Here is a 13946-nt window from a genome sequence, read left to right as displayed (position 1 = left end):
TAATAATTTTATGCAGCTTGGCAAACAATATAAAACCTGCTAATCACAGGGAAAAAAGATTTTATTTTCACGACATTCTTAACCACTCCTGGAGTACTTACCAAATGTGTCAGACAGACTGAAGCAATCCACTTAATGACTTAATGGAGGAGTTACATTGTTACAAAATTCAATTACTCCCTTCATACCTAAAGTGCTAAGGTTACGCCGGCATTTCCATTACAAGCTCCTACTGAAAGAGGTTTATGTCACTCGTGTAAAACTCAGTCTTGGTATTGAAGGTCACTGTCTGAGGAAGTATTTTTTTAAAGGAGATGCTGTACTTAAATTACCATACACCGTCCCATTCCACTTGTGTGATTGTATTTGATATGAGAGCACTCAAAATCTATCAAATATTGAAGAAACCCCACCTTTGCACAGATGCAGGTTCGCCCTGCAGATGCTCAGCCTTCAGGTATATCAGTCTGACAGAACACTTACGCATGTGCTTGGCTGCATGGCTGCTCATATTTCACTTCAGGTTAGGTGCTGTTGTTGAGGAAGGTCCTGTTTGAGGTCAGCGATGAAAATCTGATGTATAGGCTAAAACAGGGTTTCTTATCCAAAGAATGCGTGGGAGGGAAATCACTGACTTCAATGGAGCACACGGCACTGATACCCCTTTGTTTCTCTGATGTCCCTCTTGCAGTGCATGCCAAGACATGGAGAGGCCTGCTCAACAGGCCCATTTCTCTAGTAGTGGTTATATCGCTCAATCTAGTGTTACTTGTGCAAAGGGTTCTTGCATGAACAGAATGCCCTTTTGTACATACAAACCATTAGCATATAAAAATATTTTAGTGAGCTTTGTGACATAGGCCATTTTACTTGTTTCTGTTGCAGCATTCATCAGTCTCTCTGAGCTTTATATCAGCGGTTACATAAACTGAGGAGCTGTATCGTTTACGGTACCTAATTTTTAAATGGCATGGTCTTGTCTTTTCTGTTAGAAATATCCTACAAAGCTGCCAGCTTGGCTAGACACCGTCTGCATTACCATAAAGCTTCTTATGTTTGAGTATATATATTTGTATATCAGAGGAAGGCTGTCTGAAACAACGGCTGCATGGGAGATTCCCATGACAGATTTGCACTGGGAATGTGACTGTAATCATAAAAGACGCTTTGTCTTCACTATAACATCTCCCCACTCCTCCATATTCAGATCAGCTTTTCCAAAGCAAGATTCATTCAAAGGAAAGACCATTGGAGTGTTGGTCCCTGTGACAAGATGCTGTCTTTGTGAAAAATCTGCTTCTGTACTGAAATAATGCCTCCAGCTTAGTTAAGACCAAAGGCAGGTAGGTAGCTTGGGGAGAAAGAGGGATGTGTTGCTCTCACCAAAATCTGGATTTCTGCAACCCTCTTTGAAGTGATGCTCAGCTGAGTGGTACTGAAATTTTCAGGGAAACCAGTGGGGAGCATAATTATACCACCAACCTGGATTCCTGCTGGCTTTCCCATACTCAAAGACTCACTATGAAACAGAACATGTTTTCCAGCTGAGCATCAGCTTCAATAAGGCAGGTGTGGAATCTAATTCCTCCCCCCACCCCTTCTAGCTAATTCTTGGCTTTGGGAGACAGGTAGGGAGCCCGGTTCTGCTCTGCACACCTTCCTGAAATTGACAATCAGCTCAGAGGTATGCAGCTTACCTAGCTGACCTAGGCTTCAAGGATGGAGGATAGGAAAATCCAGTTGTGCTGCATCTCACCTAAACAACAGTTTCTGGAGACTGCTGGGAAATATAGAAACTGGATCAATAGGAATATAGATACTAAAAGACAATTTTTAATGCAAGTAAAATCGATCCCCTTAAACTTTACAACAGAGTGACAAAGATTGTGTTAATACTTACTTATCTGAAATGTTTTTGCACTGCCTTTTCTCATAAGATAGCTTGGAAGCTTGCATTTAAAAACACACACACAGAGGGAGTTTTCTTCAATGTCATCAAAATCCAGCAACAAAAGCCAAATAGTGTTAAAATAAACTATCCATGCCAGTAGCAAAAAATTAGGTATGTCCAGCTCCAGCAATGTCCAATACATGTTGCTTCTGGGGCTCAAAAGCTTTGCTGACCCCTGATCTAAGTGAGTAGAAAGTTTCATATGCGAGAAGACAGTCCCTGAGGTGTCTTGGTCCCACATACACAAAGTTGCAGAAGTATTCAAGAGTGTAGAGTGGGGGCAATCGGGCTAGGTGTTGCCCCTGTTGTCCTCACCCTCCAAATAATGGAGGGCAAAAGAGATGAAGCAGGAGGCTCCTGTAATCACAGTGAAGGGTCCTCAACTGTGTGTGGAGCTTCCACATTTAAAAGGTCACTGAATTAGTTCAAACGTCTCTGAACTACATCTGAAAGTAGTTATCACAATTGTTGCGCAGGCTGAATGTGAATTGTTTGTGGTAAAATTTTCACCGATTTCTTATCGATCGTCAGTGTCCGTGTTGTACACTTTTCTCTCTCTCGCTCAGTCTCTTCAGACTCTTTGGGCCTTTAAGTTTAAAAATCATGATTGCTGAGGGAAACAATTCCAGCAATTCACATTGAATTGTATGTGTATCTTAATGTTTTCTTAGTCTTCTTAGGTATGTATTTCATACTTCAGCAAAGCAGCTAGTAGTATTCTGAATGCTGGATTTTTATTTTTTGGCCAAAGATCATTTGGATGAACTTGAATTGAACTATGATCCGAACACGAACCAAACTACAGTCGTACCTTGGAAGTCAAACAGAATCCATTCCAGAAGTCTGTTCGACTTCCAAAACGTTCGCCTTCCAAAGTGAGGCTTCTGATTGGCTGCAGGAATCTCCTGTAGCCAATTGGAAGCTGTGGAAGCCCCGCTGGACATTTGGCTTCCAAAAGAACGCTCAAAAACCAGAACACTCACTTTCGGTTTTCGATCATTTGGGAGCTGGAACGTTTGACTCCCAAGGCGTTCAGGAGCTGAGGTACGACTGTACGAACATGAACTATAATTAGTTCCTTTTTGGACACGATGGACTAGAACTACAGACGTTTTTAAAAAGGATCCTTCCAAGCTCTGGAATAAATTCCCCACATCAGACTTTTGGCCTTCATGAGCAGGGATGGAGGGGTGGACAGAGCCTAATAAGCCCATCCACACGCTGCCTGCTCATGCGTAGATTTCACTTGCATTCAGAATGTCTGTATGGGGTTCAATGTGCAAAGTACTGCGTCCTGTTCTTAGTCACGTAGTCACTGAAGCCAGCCAATGGATTAAAGAAAATTTTTGGGGGTTTATTCAGTGTAAGTGGAGGCTGAGAGCCATGCTCTCCAAGCAAAGCTGGCATGGGCCCTTCCCCACAAAGGGCACATGGCAGCATAACTATGCAAGCGGTGTGTGAATGCCACCTGGGCTGCCCAGATGAAATCATTTATGCACTAATCAAGGACCGTAATAGATAGCAGCAGCAACTATTAGGGCACCTGGGAAAGAGGCAAATGGCTCACAGAGGTACAATCAACCTCAGAATGTAATATAGTAGGAAACAGAGAAAACTTGAGAATGCCATTAGGGATTAATTTCCCATTGCAGAATGTGAAGGTTCACTTTTAAATTAATTGCACTTTCCTCCATCCCCATTGTAATTAAAGCAAGTGAAACATGGCAAACATGCCACTCAAGTCTCAGGCATCTCAGAGCTGTCCAGGTACTTGCTATATCATCCTACTCATTTTTTTGTGGGTTCCCCCTCTCAGTTTTTTAAAATATGAAGATCAATCCCTGTATTCATAAATGTAACCCATAAGTGCCACAATTCCGTTGGGATTTCCCCCAAGCTTTATTTTATGCCCGTAGGAAAGATTGCAAGAGGAACCTTTCTTTTGTAAAGTGATCTTCTAATTCTGTTCAATATCTATCATTTTCAAGGCCAAGTAATCATATTTAATAGATCCTAAATTATATTCTGTCAGGCAAGGACTCCCTTGACAATATTAACCAGTGCAGACAGACTGCAGGGTGTAAAAAGAATACTCTGTGTGTGTGTGTGTGTGTGTGTGTGTGTGTGTAGCCTTTCGTGTGTAGAACTTTCGTTGAGCGACTCTCCCAAAAAGGACTCCATTTGTCTTTCTTTCCTACTTCTCCTCCTTCTTCTCTAATGAACAACAATGATCATATAGGTTGCATCCAACAAAGTCGTTGTGATCCTAGAATGACTTGTGTTGCCACCCTAGAATGACTTGCGTTTGTGCAGTGGAAGTTTCCTTCCCTCTCTTTCTCCTGTGCCCTTCCCCCTAAATCTACTCTGGGAGGTTCCAAACCCTGCAGACAGAAGGTTCCATTGTTTGAGTGGAAGATGTTCCGAGAGGGCAATGCCTCTGTTGGATGCAAGTTAGAATCCTGAATCTTCAGTGTCGATGAAGGAATCCACTGGGAGCGGCTGCCAAGACCACATAACACTGGTCCTGAAATACCTACATTGGCTCCCAGTATGCTTCCGAGCACATTTCAAAGTGTTGGTGCTGACCTTTAAAGCCCTAAATGGCCTTGGTCCAGTATACCTGAAGGAGCGTTCGAGGGCCTTCTGGCGGTTCCCTCACTGCAAGAAGTGAGGTTACAGGGAACCAGGCAGAACGCCCTCCCATCAGTGGAACGCCCTCCCATCAGATGTTAGGGAAATAAGCAACTATCTGACTTTTAGAAGAGATCTGAAGGCAGCCTTGTTTAGGGAAGTTTTTAATGTTTGATTCTATTTTTAGTATTCAGTTGGGAGCTGCCCAGAGTGGCTGGGGAAACCCAGCCAGACTAACAGGGTTGTTGTTGTTGCTATTATTTGAGCTGTCCTATCACTGGCTGTGCCTGGTGTGCTCTGGTCCATGGGGTCACGAAGAGTCGGACACAACTAAACAACTAAACAACAACAATCACTGGCTGCCCCTGGAGTTCTGCAAGACTTTGCTGGATAAACCCCCGGGATTGCCCACACCGGAATAAAATGTACCCCCATCACAGTGTTGCCCTGGACTTTTAATGTGTGGTTTTTTTTTCTGATTCAGACTTTCCTAGGTTTGAAAAGCTCCTCATTAGAAGGGAGAAATGTATGGGACAACACCGGGATAGGGAATACATACTGTAGAATACATACATACAGTAATGAGGAGACAGGCTGGTGAGAATCCACATTTTGCTTTGTTGTGGACAAGCCTTCTGAGTCTTCAGTATCAATGATGCCCTATGGAGTTATAAAGAGACAAAAGCATTTTATCTTGATTGATAAACTACACTGGAGAATTTCCTCTTCTAAATACTAGCATATGAAATGGAGCAGCTCCAGGTTAACACACTCACTGCTGCTGAGTCCCATAACTGAGGGGCATATGAAGTTCTTTATATAAGGTGAGAATGCCACCTGCTCGCACCAGCTCTGTCATTTTAATCAAGCAACTGATCCCAAGATCACAAAGCGTCTTCCATCTCCTGAGGAGATAGGAGGAATCCAGTCTTCAGGAGTGGAAAATGACTTTGTGATAATTCTGTTTGTCAGGCTACCGCGGCTCTTCACCTATCATACACAGCAGTATCCTGACAGGCAGAGCCTTGTCTACACCTACCAGCATGCAAGAAAGCAAAAAAGAAAAGGGGGGGGGGAGAGAGAGAATGGTTAATCATGACTGACATGAAAGCTTCGGCAACTTGTGCATTGGAAAATGTCCAAAGCAATAAAATCCAAAGGACCAATGACAACTGTATGTTGATACCCCCTCAAACAGGGATGGTTGGGTGGGATGGGGGGGAGGAACTCGCAAGAGTACAAGGTGAAGCTTCGAAGCTGAGAATTATAAGAAATACAAGCATTGATAAGCAACTATTCTGCATCCCTCACCTGTTTGCTTCCTTCCTCTGATGGGCACTTTGACAGACTATGTAAGGTATGATAAGCCCTGATAGTCATGCCTCAGTCCTTCTACCCCTGCCTTGTGGTTTAAAGTTCTGCCTTACCTGAGAGGCTGAGGAACCGCTCAGGGTGTCAGGGATCAAGATACTTGCAGGGGTTGCCTATGGCAGCACCTGCAGTTGCCACTGTGCCCATCAGGACTTTCTAGGGTGTCCACAAAAGGTCACTGTCCCCTCATAAATCCACAGTGCACAAGAGACTGTTTGCTTTTCTTGCCCAGTTCCCTTTTGCGCTGGCTTGGCATCTCCTGTATTAAACACCACCTACTCATAAACAGGCCTACAGGGGAAAGGTTTGATTTGGTGTGTCACTTTCCCAGCAGCCCAGCTGAGCTCGAAAAGGCTCGTGACAACAATATTTTTTTTCTCTTCAAAATCACTTCCTAGTACAAAACAAATTATAAATACTATGAAAGTACAAGAAATTATCTAAACGATATAAAATAAGGGGGAGAGGAAATCACAAAATGCAAATCAATCACATTGGATCTATGTTAGGAACACCAATCAACAAAAAGCAGAAAAACTATCACTCAAATCGTTCTCACTTAGGAGTTTCTCTTTGTGAGTGAGTATGGCAGTGGCTGATTTAGCCCCCCCCCTTTGATGGGTGGGTGGAGGGTATTCCTGTCTGTCTGTTTTTATGTTTGATTTTGTGGTCTTGTCTCTTTTTTGCTCCTTTATATGCTGCAGCCATTTTGTGTTATGCCACCCGTCCAATGGGATCCTATTCATGACTGGCAGGCAGAACAGTCTCTCAAAATACCAAACGTGCCTGCTGGCCTAAAATGGTTGGCAGTCCTGTAATATGGGAAGTTGTCCAGTAAAGAGCAGAGAAGAGTACAGACTTGCTACAGCACTTGCTAGGCCCCAGTTGAGGAGTTTTACCACTGGTTCTGTTGCCACACCCCTTTCTGGCATGTCATCACGTTTCTAACTTAAAGCACATGAGAAGAAAAGCATCTTCATCTTGAGTAGAAAACAAGGATAGAAGACCTCAGGCTGGCCACTGTGCCTTTGATCCTTGTGGTAATTCTGGAAGTTCTGGAACTGGAAATTATTTTCCCAAGTGGTGGTTGGAGGGCAGTTGTTGTTCAAACCCTTGAGCCCCATAAATACTACAGCCAGCCATAGGGTCATACTCTTCTTCTGATGTCTTATCTAGTTCTGTGCTGTTATTGGCACACAACAGGTTGTTGGAGAGGTTTCTGGCAGTCTAGATGACACAGCATCTTGGTTTTGCTCCAAAGCTTCTGCTGCTACTTGCAGCCATGGGACTGGAGGGTAAATCTTAGACATTTGTGAAGACAGGCTCCAGTGCATTGAGCAAACTAGACCAATAGTGGGTCCGATGGTAAAGAAGTCTGTTTCTGCATGTGTTGTAGGGGGAAGTGACGGGTAGATGAGGCTCATCATCCTGGGAAGGTAGGAGAAGGAAAACCCTCATCCTAAACCTCCACTGCCTTGCGGGACATCTTCGGGAGAAGAAGAAGAAGAAGCAGCAGAGGAGGAGGAGGAGGAGTTTGGATTTGATATCCCACTTTATCACTACCCGAAAGAGTCTCAAAGCGGCTGACATTCTCCTTTCCCTCCCCCCCCCCACAACAAACACTCTGTGAGGCGAGTGAGGCTCAGAGACTTCAGAGAAGTGTGACTGGCCCAAGGTCACCCAGCAGCTGCATGTGGAGGAGTGGAGACGCGAACCCGGTTCCCCAGGTTAGGAGTCCACTGCTCTTAACCACTACACCATGCTGGCTCTAAAAGGCTAAGGTAAGCCTTACACAAATCCAGAGTGGAGTCCCTAAGAACTCTCTTGTATGCCTCCTTCTGCAACTCCTGCAGCCAAGCTGGCGTCAAACATCTTGCTCTGCTTTCCTTTGGACCACATCAGTGAGGAAGTGAGGGGGGAAGTGGTCTTGTCTACTGGGAAGCCCAGGACTTCCATACACACGGCTCAGGCTTACACCCCAAGGAAATCATTTTGGTGCTGCTAGTGCAGCAGTTTGACTTCATCCCCAGAGGCACACTCCATTGTCTACCAAGACAAACGGATGACAACAACAACAACACACCCACAAGGTCATTGGGCAGGTCTGGATTCACCCTCCCATTGCTGGGACCACCTACATCTGTTTTCAAATGGACACAATGCTGAGTAATGCAGAATCAATTTGCACTGAGGTTTTATCTTTGGAATGAATATAACGCGATTCGTTCGCCATTCATCATTTATCATTATAAATGACTGGTTTGGAAAGATGAACAATTCCAGCCAAAACAGGTCTGGGCCTTGTGGTTCTTTCATCAGACAGTCCCAAAGTAAATTTTAAATAGTATAAACCAGTTTTGTCCTGTTGAGCACCCATATTTGGTCACATGAATCTCTCTTGGAGACTAAAATAGGTAAAAAATGTAGACCTGTCAGATCACTATGATCTTCAGAGGATGCACAACTGGCAGTATTCCACCTTGTGGCAAAACAGAGGTGGGTACTGCTGTGGCACTGCTGTGTGTCTGTCGTTCATTGAAAAGATACCTTTTGACCCTGGTGGTCACCTGACCATTTTAAACTGCCTTCTGTCTTGTTGATGCTTTATTGTGCTGATATGTCTTACCATTATTGCTTTATAGTATTTATATATTTTCCCCATGATTGTATTCATCCACAGTAGCAAACTGCTTTGGGGTTTTTTAAAATGAAAACCTGCCTAGAAATGCTTTTAAAGCAATTAAATAATAACAATAATAAATTTTCTCTACAGTGGAAAAAGAAATAAGATTTCACCCAAATGTTGAAAAAAAAGATGTTCCAAATCTAAAAAAGGGTGATATCCTATTATCCCCTTGTCTCATCTGAGTTAAACTTTAGTTTAATACCACCCTGGGTGCTTTTCAATTTAGAGAAAAGGTGACATAGTAGACCATGCATGGCATGAAAAAAGTGGATAGAGAAAAGTTTTTCTCCCATTCTCATAATATTAGTCTCCAATGAAGCTGAATGTTGGCAGATTCCGGAAAGACAAAAGAAAGTAATTCTTCATAGAGTGCATTGTGGAATTTGTTCTGATGGCCACCATTGTGGATGGCTTTAAAAGAGGAACAGGCCAATTTGTGGAGGAAAAGACTAACCCTGAAGGTTATGTTCTGCCTTTTCTGCCAGAGCAGAGGTTGATTTAAGGCAGCACAGCCAGTTCTGCCACACCGGGCACCAAACCTAGGGGGTGCGGCAGGACGTCAGAGCAATGACATAGTGAATTGAGCAGAATGGAAGGTGAGAGGCAAGGAGGCACTGAATGTTGGCTTTGCACAGGGCACCACTGAAATCTGAAAGACCAAAGTTTGTGTCTGGTCAGAGGCAGTATGTTTTTGAATACCAGTTGTGGGAACCGGCAGGGCAGAAGAGTGCTGCTGAGCTCTGGGTCTGCTTTCGGGCTTTCCATAGGCACCTGGTTGACTTCTGTGATAACAGCATGCTGACCTTGATGACTCACTTGCCCAGACCCTCCAAGTGTCCCTATTTTCCAGGGACAGTCCCGGATTTACAGAAGACATCCCGGTTTCTGATTTGATCCCAGAATGTCCCACTTTTCCTTAGGACACCCCTATTTTCATCACAGAAACGTTGGAGAGTGGCTGGGGAAACCCAGCCAGATGGGCGGGGTATAAATTATTTATTATTATTATTATTATTATTATTATTATTATTATTATTATTATTATTATGTTATCCAACCCCCAAGCCATCTGAAGGCAGCCCTGTACAATGGAACCTCAGTTTTCTAGCGTCTCGGAAGCTGAACAATTCAGAACCCGAACATCAAAAACCTGGAAATGAATGCTCCCATTTTCGAGCGCACCTTGGAAGTTGAAACAGCTTCTGAGGCATGTTTCTCCATTTTTCTGAATGGAATTTGCCAACCACCCATTGCGCCTCGGTTGTTGAGCGTTTCGGAAGTCGAACGGTCTTCTGGAATGGATTGTGTTTGACAACTGAGATACCAGTGTATAGGGAAGTTTTTTGCTTTTTAAAAAAATGTTTTATTATGTTTTCATATATGTTGGAAACTGCCCAGAGTGGCTGGGGCAACCCTGTCAGAAGGGTGGGGTCTATATATGATAATGATAATGATATAATGATAATGATAGGATGTCCCTATTTTCATCAGAGAAACATTGGAGGGTGTGCTAGCCTGATGCAGCAAGTCCTTCCCATGTTCTTATGAAGGATTCAACATGCACATGCTATTTCAACCACAAGCATTTCACTAATAGGTTTGACCATGCCCAAGCACAGAGAACCTCCACGAAACACACAGCTTCCCTCCCCCTGCCCTGATTTGGCTCCCATAGAGACACCACAAATTTTAAGCTGGTTTCCATTGCCTTCAGTATTGCTTCCCTTTTTTTAAAAAAAGCAGCAAAGGAAATAACATTATTATTACTTGCAAAAAAAAAAAAAAGATCCTGTTATAAACCTTTGCTTTCTGCCAGAGGAAATAGGGGTTATGTTTTTTCTTAAAGAACAAAAAAATAAATAAATAAGAGGATATAAGAGGAGCAACGGTATAACCTGCCAAATGTATTTTATTAAGCTTCTTAAATCTTGCTAATAAGACGGAAGAAATCAGTCCTGGTGATTTATGTGTTGTGCAAAACAGGAAGGAAGCCAAAAGGCAATGGCTGGCAACTTACTGGAGTGTCCCTGGCCTGTAGGATGCTCATAGGAAATAGCTGCTATTATGCTGTGTCTCCAGAGGGCATTTTTCCAGTACTCTGTGGGGGAAGAAAGCACTTCTGGAATCACTTCTTTCTGAATCATCTAGCTGTAGATCAAATGCAGTATATACATCAGAGCTTTAGTGGGAATTGCTGGTAGGTCACTGATATGCAAAGCTAAACTTTAATCGTCTTCAAATGTTTCAGGGCCATTTAGATTGCAATTCTGAGAATCCGGCAAGTGGGGGTGGGGGGGGAGAAGGGGGAGGGGGAGTCGTGCAGGGAAGTTGGTGGGGAGGAGGGGAAGGGCAGCGTGTGCGAGTGAGAATCGATGGGCCTGATTCACAAGAAAGTTACAGATCATTTACATAGGAAAGGAATGCATGAAAAATCCTTGACTGCTTGCCTCTGTGATTTATGAAAGCCCCTTTCCTGTGCAAGCGATTAACTGCACTCCAAATGCTGTGGGAATCCAGCAGAGAGAAAGTGGCTGGAAAAAAAATGGGGACTGGACTGGGGTGGCGGGTGGGAGGGGGGAACTTCATAACCTATTACCCATGTGTCCTGAAGCCCACATCATCACACATCAGAAGTATTCTTTCAGCTCATCCTCCGCAGAAATTGTGTCTGTGACAAAAGAGTTGAACCCAGTTCAGATTGCTGTGAGGCACTGCGTTGTGAAATGCCTTCTGCGTGTTAAAGATCCAGAGTTGTATAGGATGAGGGTGTTAGGCTAAGGCCAAGAAATCCCAGGTTCAAACTTCCAGATGGCCATAACAGTTATTGGGTGACCTTGGGCCAGTTGCTCTCTCAGCCCAACATACCTTGCAGGGTTGTTTTATGAGGATAAAATTGGGGGGGGGGAGGCAAGAGGAGAAGAAACCAATATTTGCTGTCAATGTTTTATTTGTTTTACAAATGTTTAAACTGCTTCCCAGCCTGAAAAACAAGCTGTGGGACTCACCTAACCAGCCCCATCAGTGGAAGCCCTGAATGAGGACGTCTCCTTACACAATGAGGCTTTACCCCTCTCTCCTCCAACATGTGCCCCTTGCACTGTGCAAAATGGGCTTGGGGGGGGCATTTGCAGAAGCTCTAGAACATGGGGTTGGAGAGGGGGGAGCATTGTTCCATCTGGCAAGCTGCAATGCTCAGACGGAATAATTGGAAGAGCAAGGCATAGCATTCCACCCAGTATAAAATAAAATACAATAAAATTTCTACGAAACTTAGAAACAATAAAAACATTTCTACAAATGGAGAAAAGGCAGGATAGTAATGTGGTAAGTAAGTAACTACCGGTAAGTAAACAACACCTTCCTTGCATGTAGAAAACAAAGATTTAGGGGAGTAAAAATCCAGTTTAGCCCTCTTCCTGCTGTGCTCCTTTATGGTGTCCTATGAGGAAACATTCAGACCTGGAGCTTCTGCCTGCAGTCGGAAATGGTGATCTCTCAGACGTATTTCACCACAGGGTTTTGCGGAATGTGTGTGGACCAGGCCCTAAACAGGGTAGACTTGTTTGAAAAATGTAGGATTGCCCTGAAGGGAGCAGACTGGATAGTGATGCCTCCATGTTGGTTTTTAAAATCCTCATGGATGGAAGATAAGAAAGGATGCAGGGTGAAGAAGTGGCCCTGTGTTTGCTGAATAATGGCTTCACCTCAGCTGCACACCTGCTTGGGGTGGTTTCTGAAAAGCTACCTGAGTAGCTTTAAGATTTAGAAGAATTTGTTTTTTAAAAAACAATGTTTACACTGGTTTTGCTTAGCAACAGCCATGAAGAGAGTGTTCAACGGGGAATGCCCGCTGCTTAGCTCATTAAAATATTTAGAAGGAAGCACATCTTATCAGAGCCCAGAGCCCCTGGGGCTGCCAAACCATGCCTCTCATTGTTCCAGAAGGCAGGTTCTTTCTCTGCCTGGTTTCCCTTTTCTGTCCTTGAGTGAGCTGACAGGGAAGCTCTTGTTTACAAGCTACCCCTCAGTAACCTGGATCACAAACAGCATTTCTCCAGTGGTTTCTGAACAGAAAGTACAAAAATGAGTTTTCCTTGTTCACAAGTTTGTTACTCACCTCTCTCTACTTTTCCACAAGAGTTTACACACACACACACACACACACACACACACACAAACAGTTTTCCTCCAGATGATTCTTACCATTCTTGGCTATTGAATAAGTCACTGAATACAACTTGGCCATTTTCACATCCGAAATAGGTGGTGCTGTGGCCGTTTTTCATCATTTCAACCATAAATGTAATCCAGGGGAACTTCAAACTTTATGCCCGCCTGTGAGTCCCATTAGGTCCGATTGTCTCTATTCAGGCCAAAATGAAAAGAATGAAACCTCTTAGTGAACTGTAAACCAGCAGTTCCACTTCTGAACCTCCTATTGAAATTCCTTTGTCCAGCTGTGATCACCTTAAGATCAGTAGCAGTGTGTTCTGGCCGACAGAAATGTTCTCTTACTAGACAACATTACACAGTGCCTGAATGATGATTCAGACCATTAGAAACATTGCAAGTAGATGTATTTCTCAGTTAGAAACAGCCCTCAGAAGCAGTCCACTTCAACTCTAAAACTTCTACCCTTTTTGCACATCCAGTTTAATTACTTTCAGATAAGCTCTCAAATAGTTGGTCTGTGTCTATCTCATCTGTTCTCTCCTTAAATTTGATTACCAGAATCACACACAATGGAAGTTAAGCCCCAAGTTTCCTTCCACCTTCATCACTTCTCTTAACTGCAGTTTGGTGTGTGCGCTCTTGCCATCAACAGTAAGATCAGAGCAGTGTTCAGAGAACTCGGAAAACATTGCTGTCAAAGAATTCTGTGTTCTTATCCATATAAAGCATTGTGGTAACTTCCCATTCCACTCCCAAGCAATCTACTAGGAATTCCTTTTTTAAAGATTCAGTATAGCATGCACTTATTTCTTTATATTTTATGTATAAGCCTTTCCTGCTGTTCTGAGTCTTGCTAAAACTAACTAAATCAAAGATGCAAAGAAAAGTGATTAGAACTTCTGCAAAGTGTTTCAGTTCTAATACTTACCAAGGAAGAAACGGTTGTTGAGTTTGTAAAAGCAAAACCAAACTCTTATTTTGCTTTATTTGAAAGAGAGCATGCAAGGTAGAGCCAAATCACATACCATGAGATAGCCCATTGGTTGGTTGGTGGGTTATTTATTTATGGCACTATTTGGCAGAAAGATGGGCTGCACATTTAACAAGTGCCAGGAAGGAGCATTTTCACTGGGT

The 13946-nt window shown here is 43.4% G+C and overlaps 1 long non-coding RNA gene across 1 annotated transcript; it reads right to left on the bottom strand.

Annotated features, from left to right (window-relative positions):
- Positions 1–5115: 5115 nt before the first annotated feature.
- Positions 5116–13563, bottom strand: LOC310672142. Its single transcript, XR_014508427.1, has 3 exons — positions 12843–13563; positions 10657–10737; positions 5116–5242 (listed from the first exon to the last, which is right to left on the bottom strand). It is a non-coding gene; the product is annotated as an uncharacterized lncRNA (long non-coding RNA).
- Between the last annotated feature and the right edge of the window lie 383 nt (positions 13564–13946).

This window comes from Podarcis tiliguerta (assembly GCF_965153285.1).
Source record: "Podarcis tiliguerta genome assembly, chromosome: 1".
Lineage (NCBI taxonomy): Eukaryota > Metazoa > Chordata > Lepidosauria > Squamata > Lacertidae > Podarcis > Podarcis tiliguerta.
The sequence above is the reverse complement of the archived record's forward strand: the minus strand, read 5'-3'. Positions and strand labels throughout refer to the sequence as shown.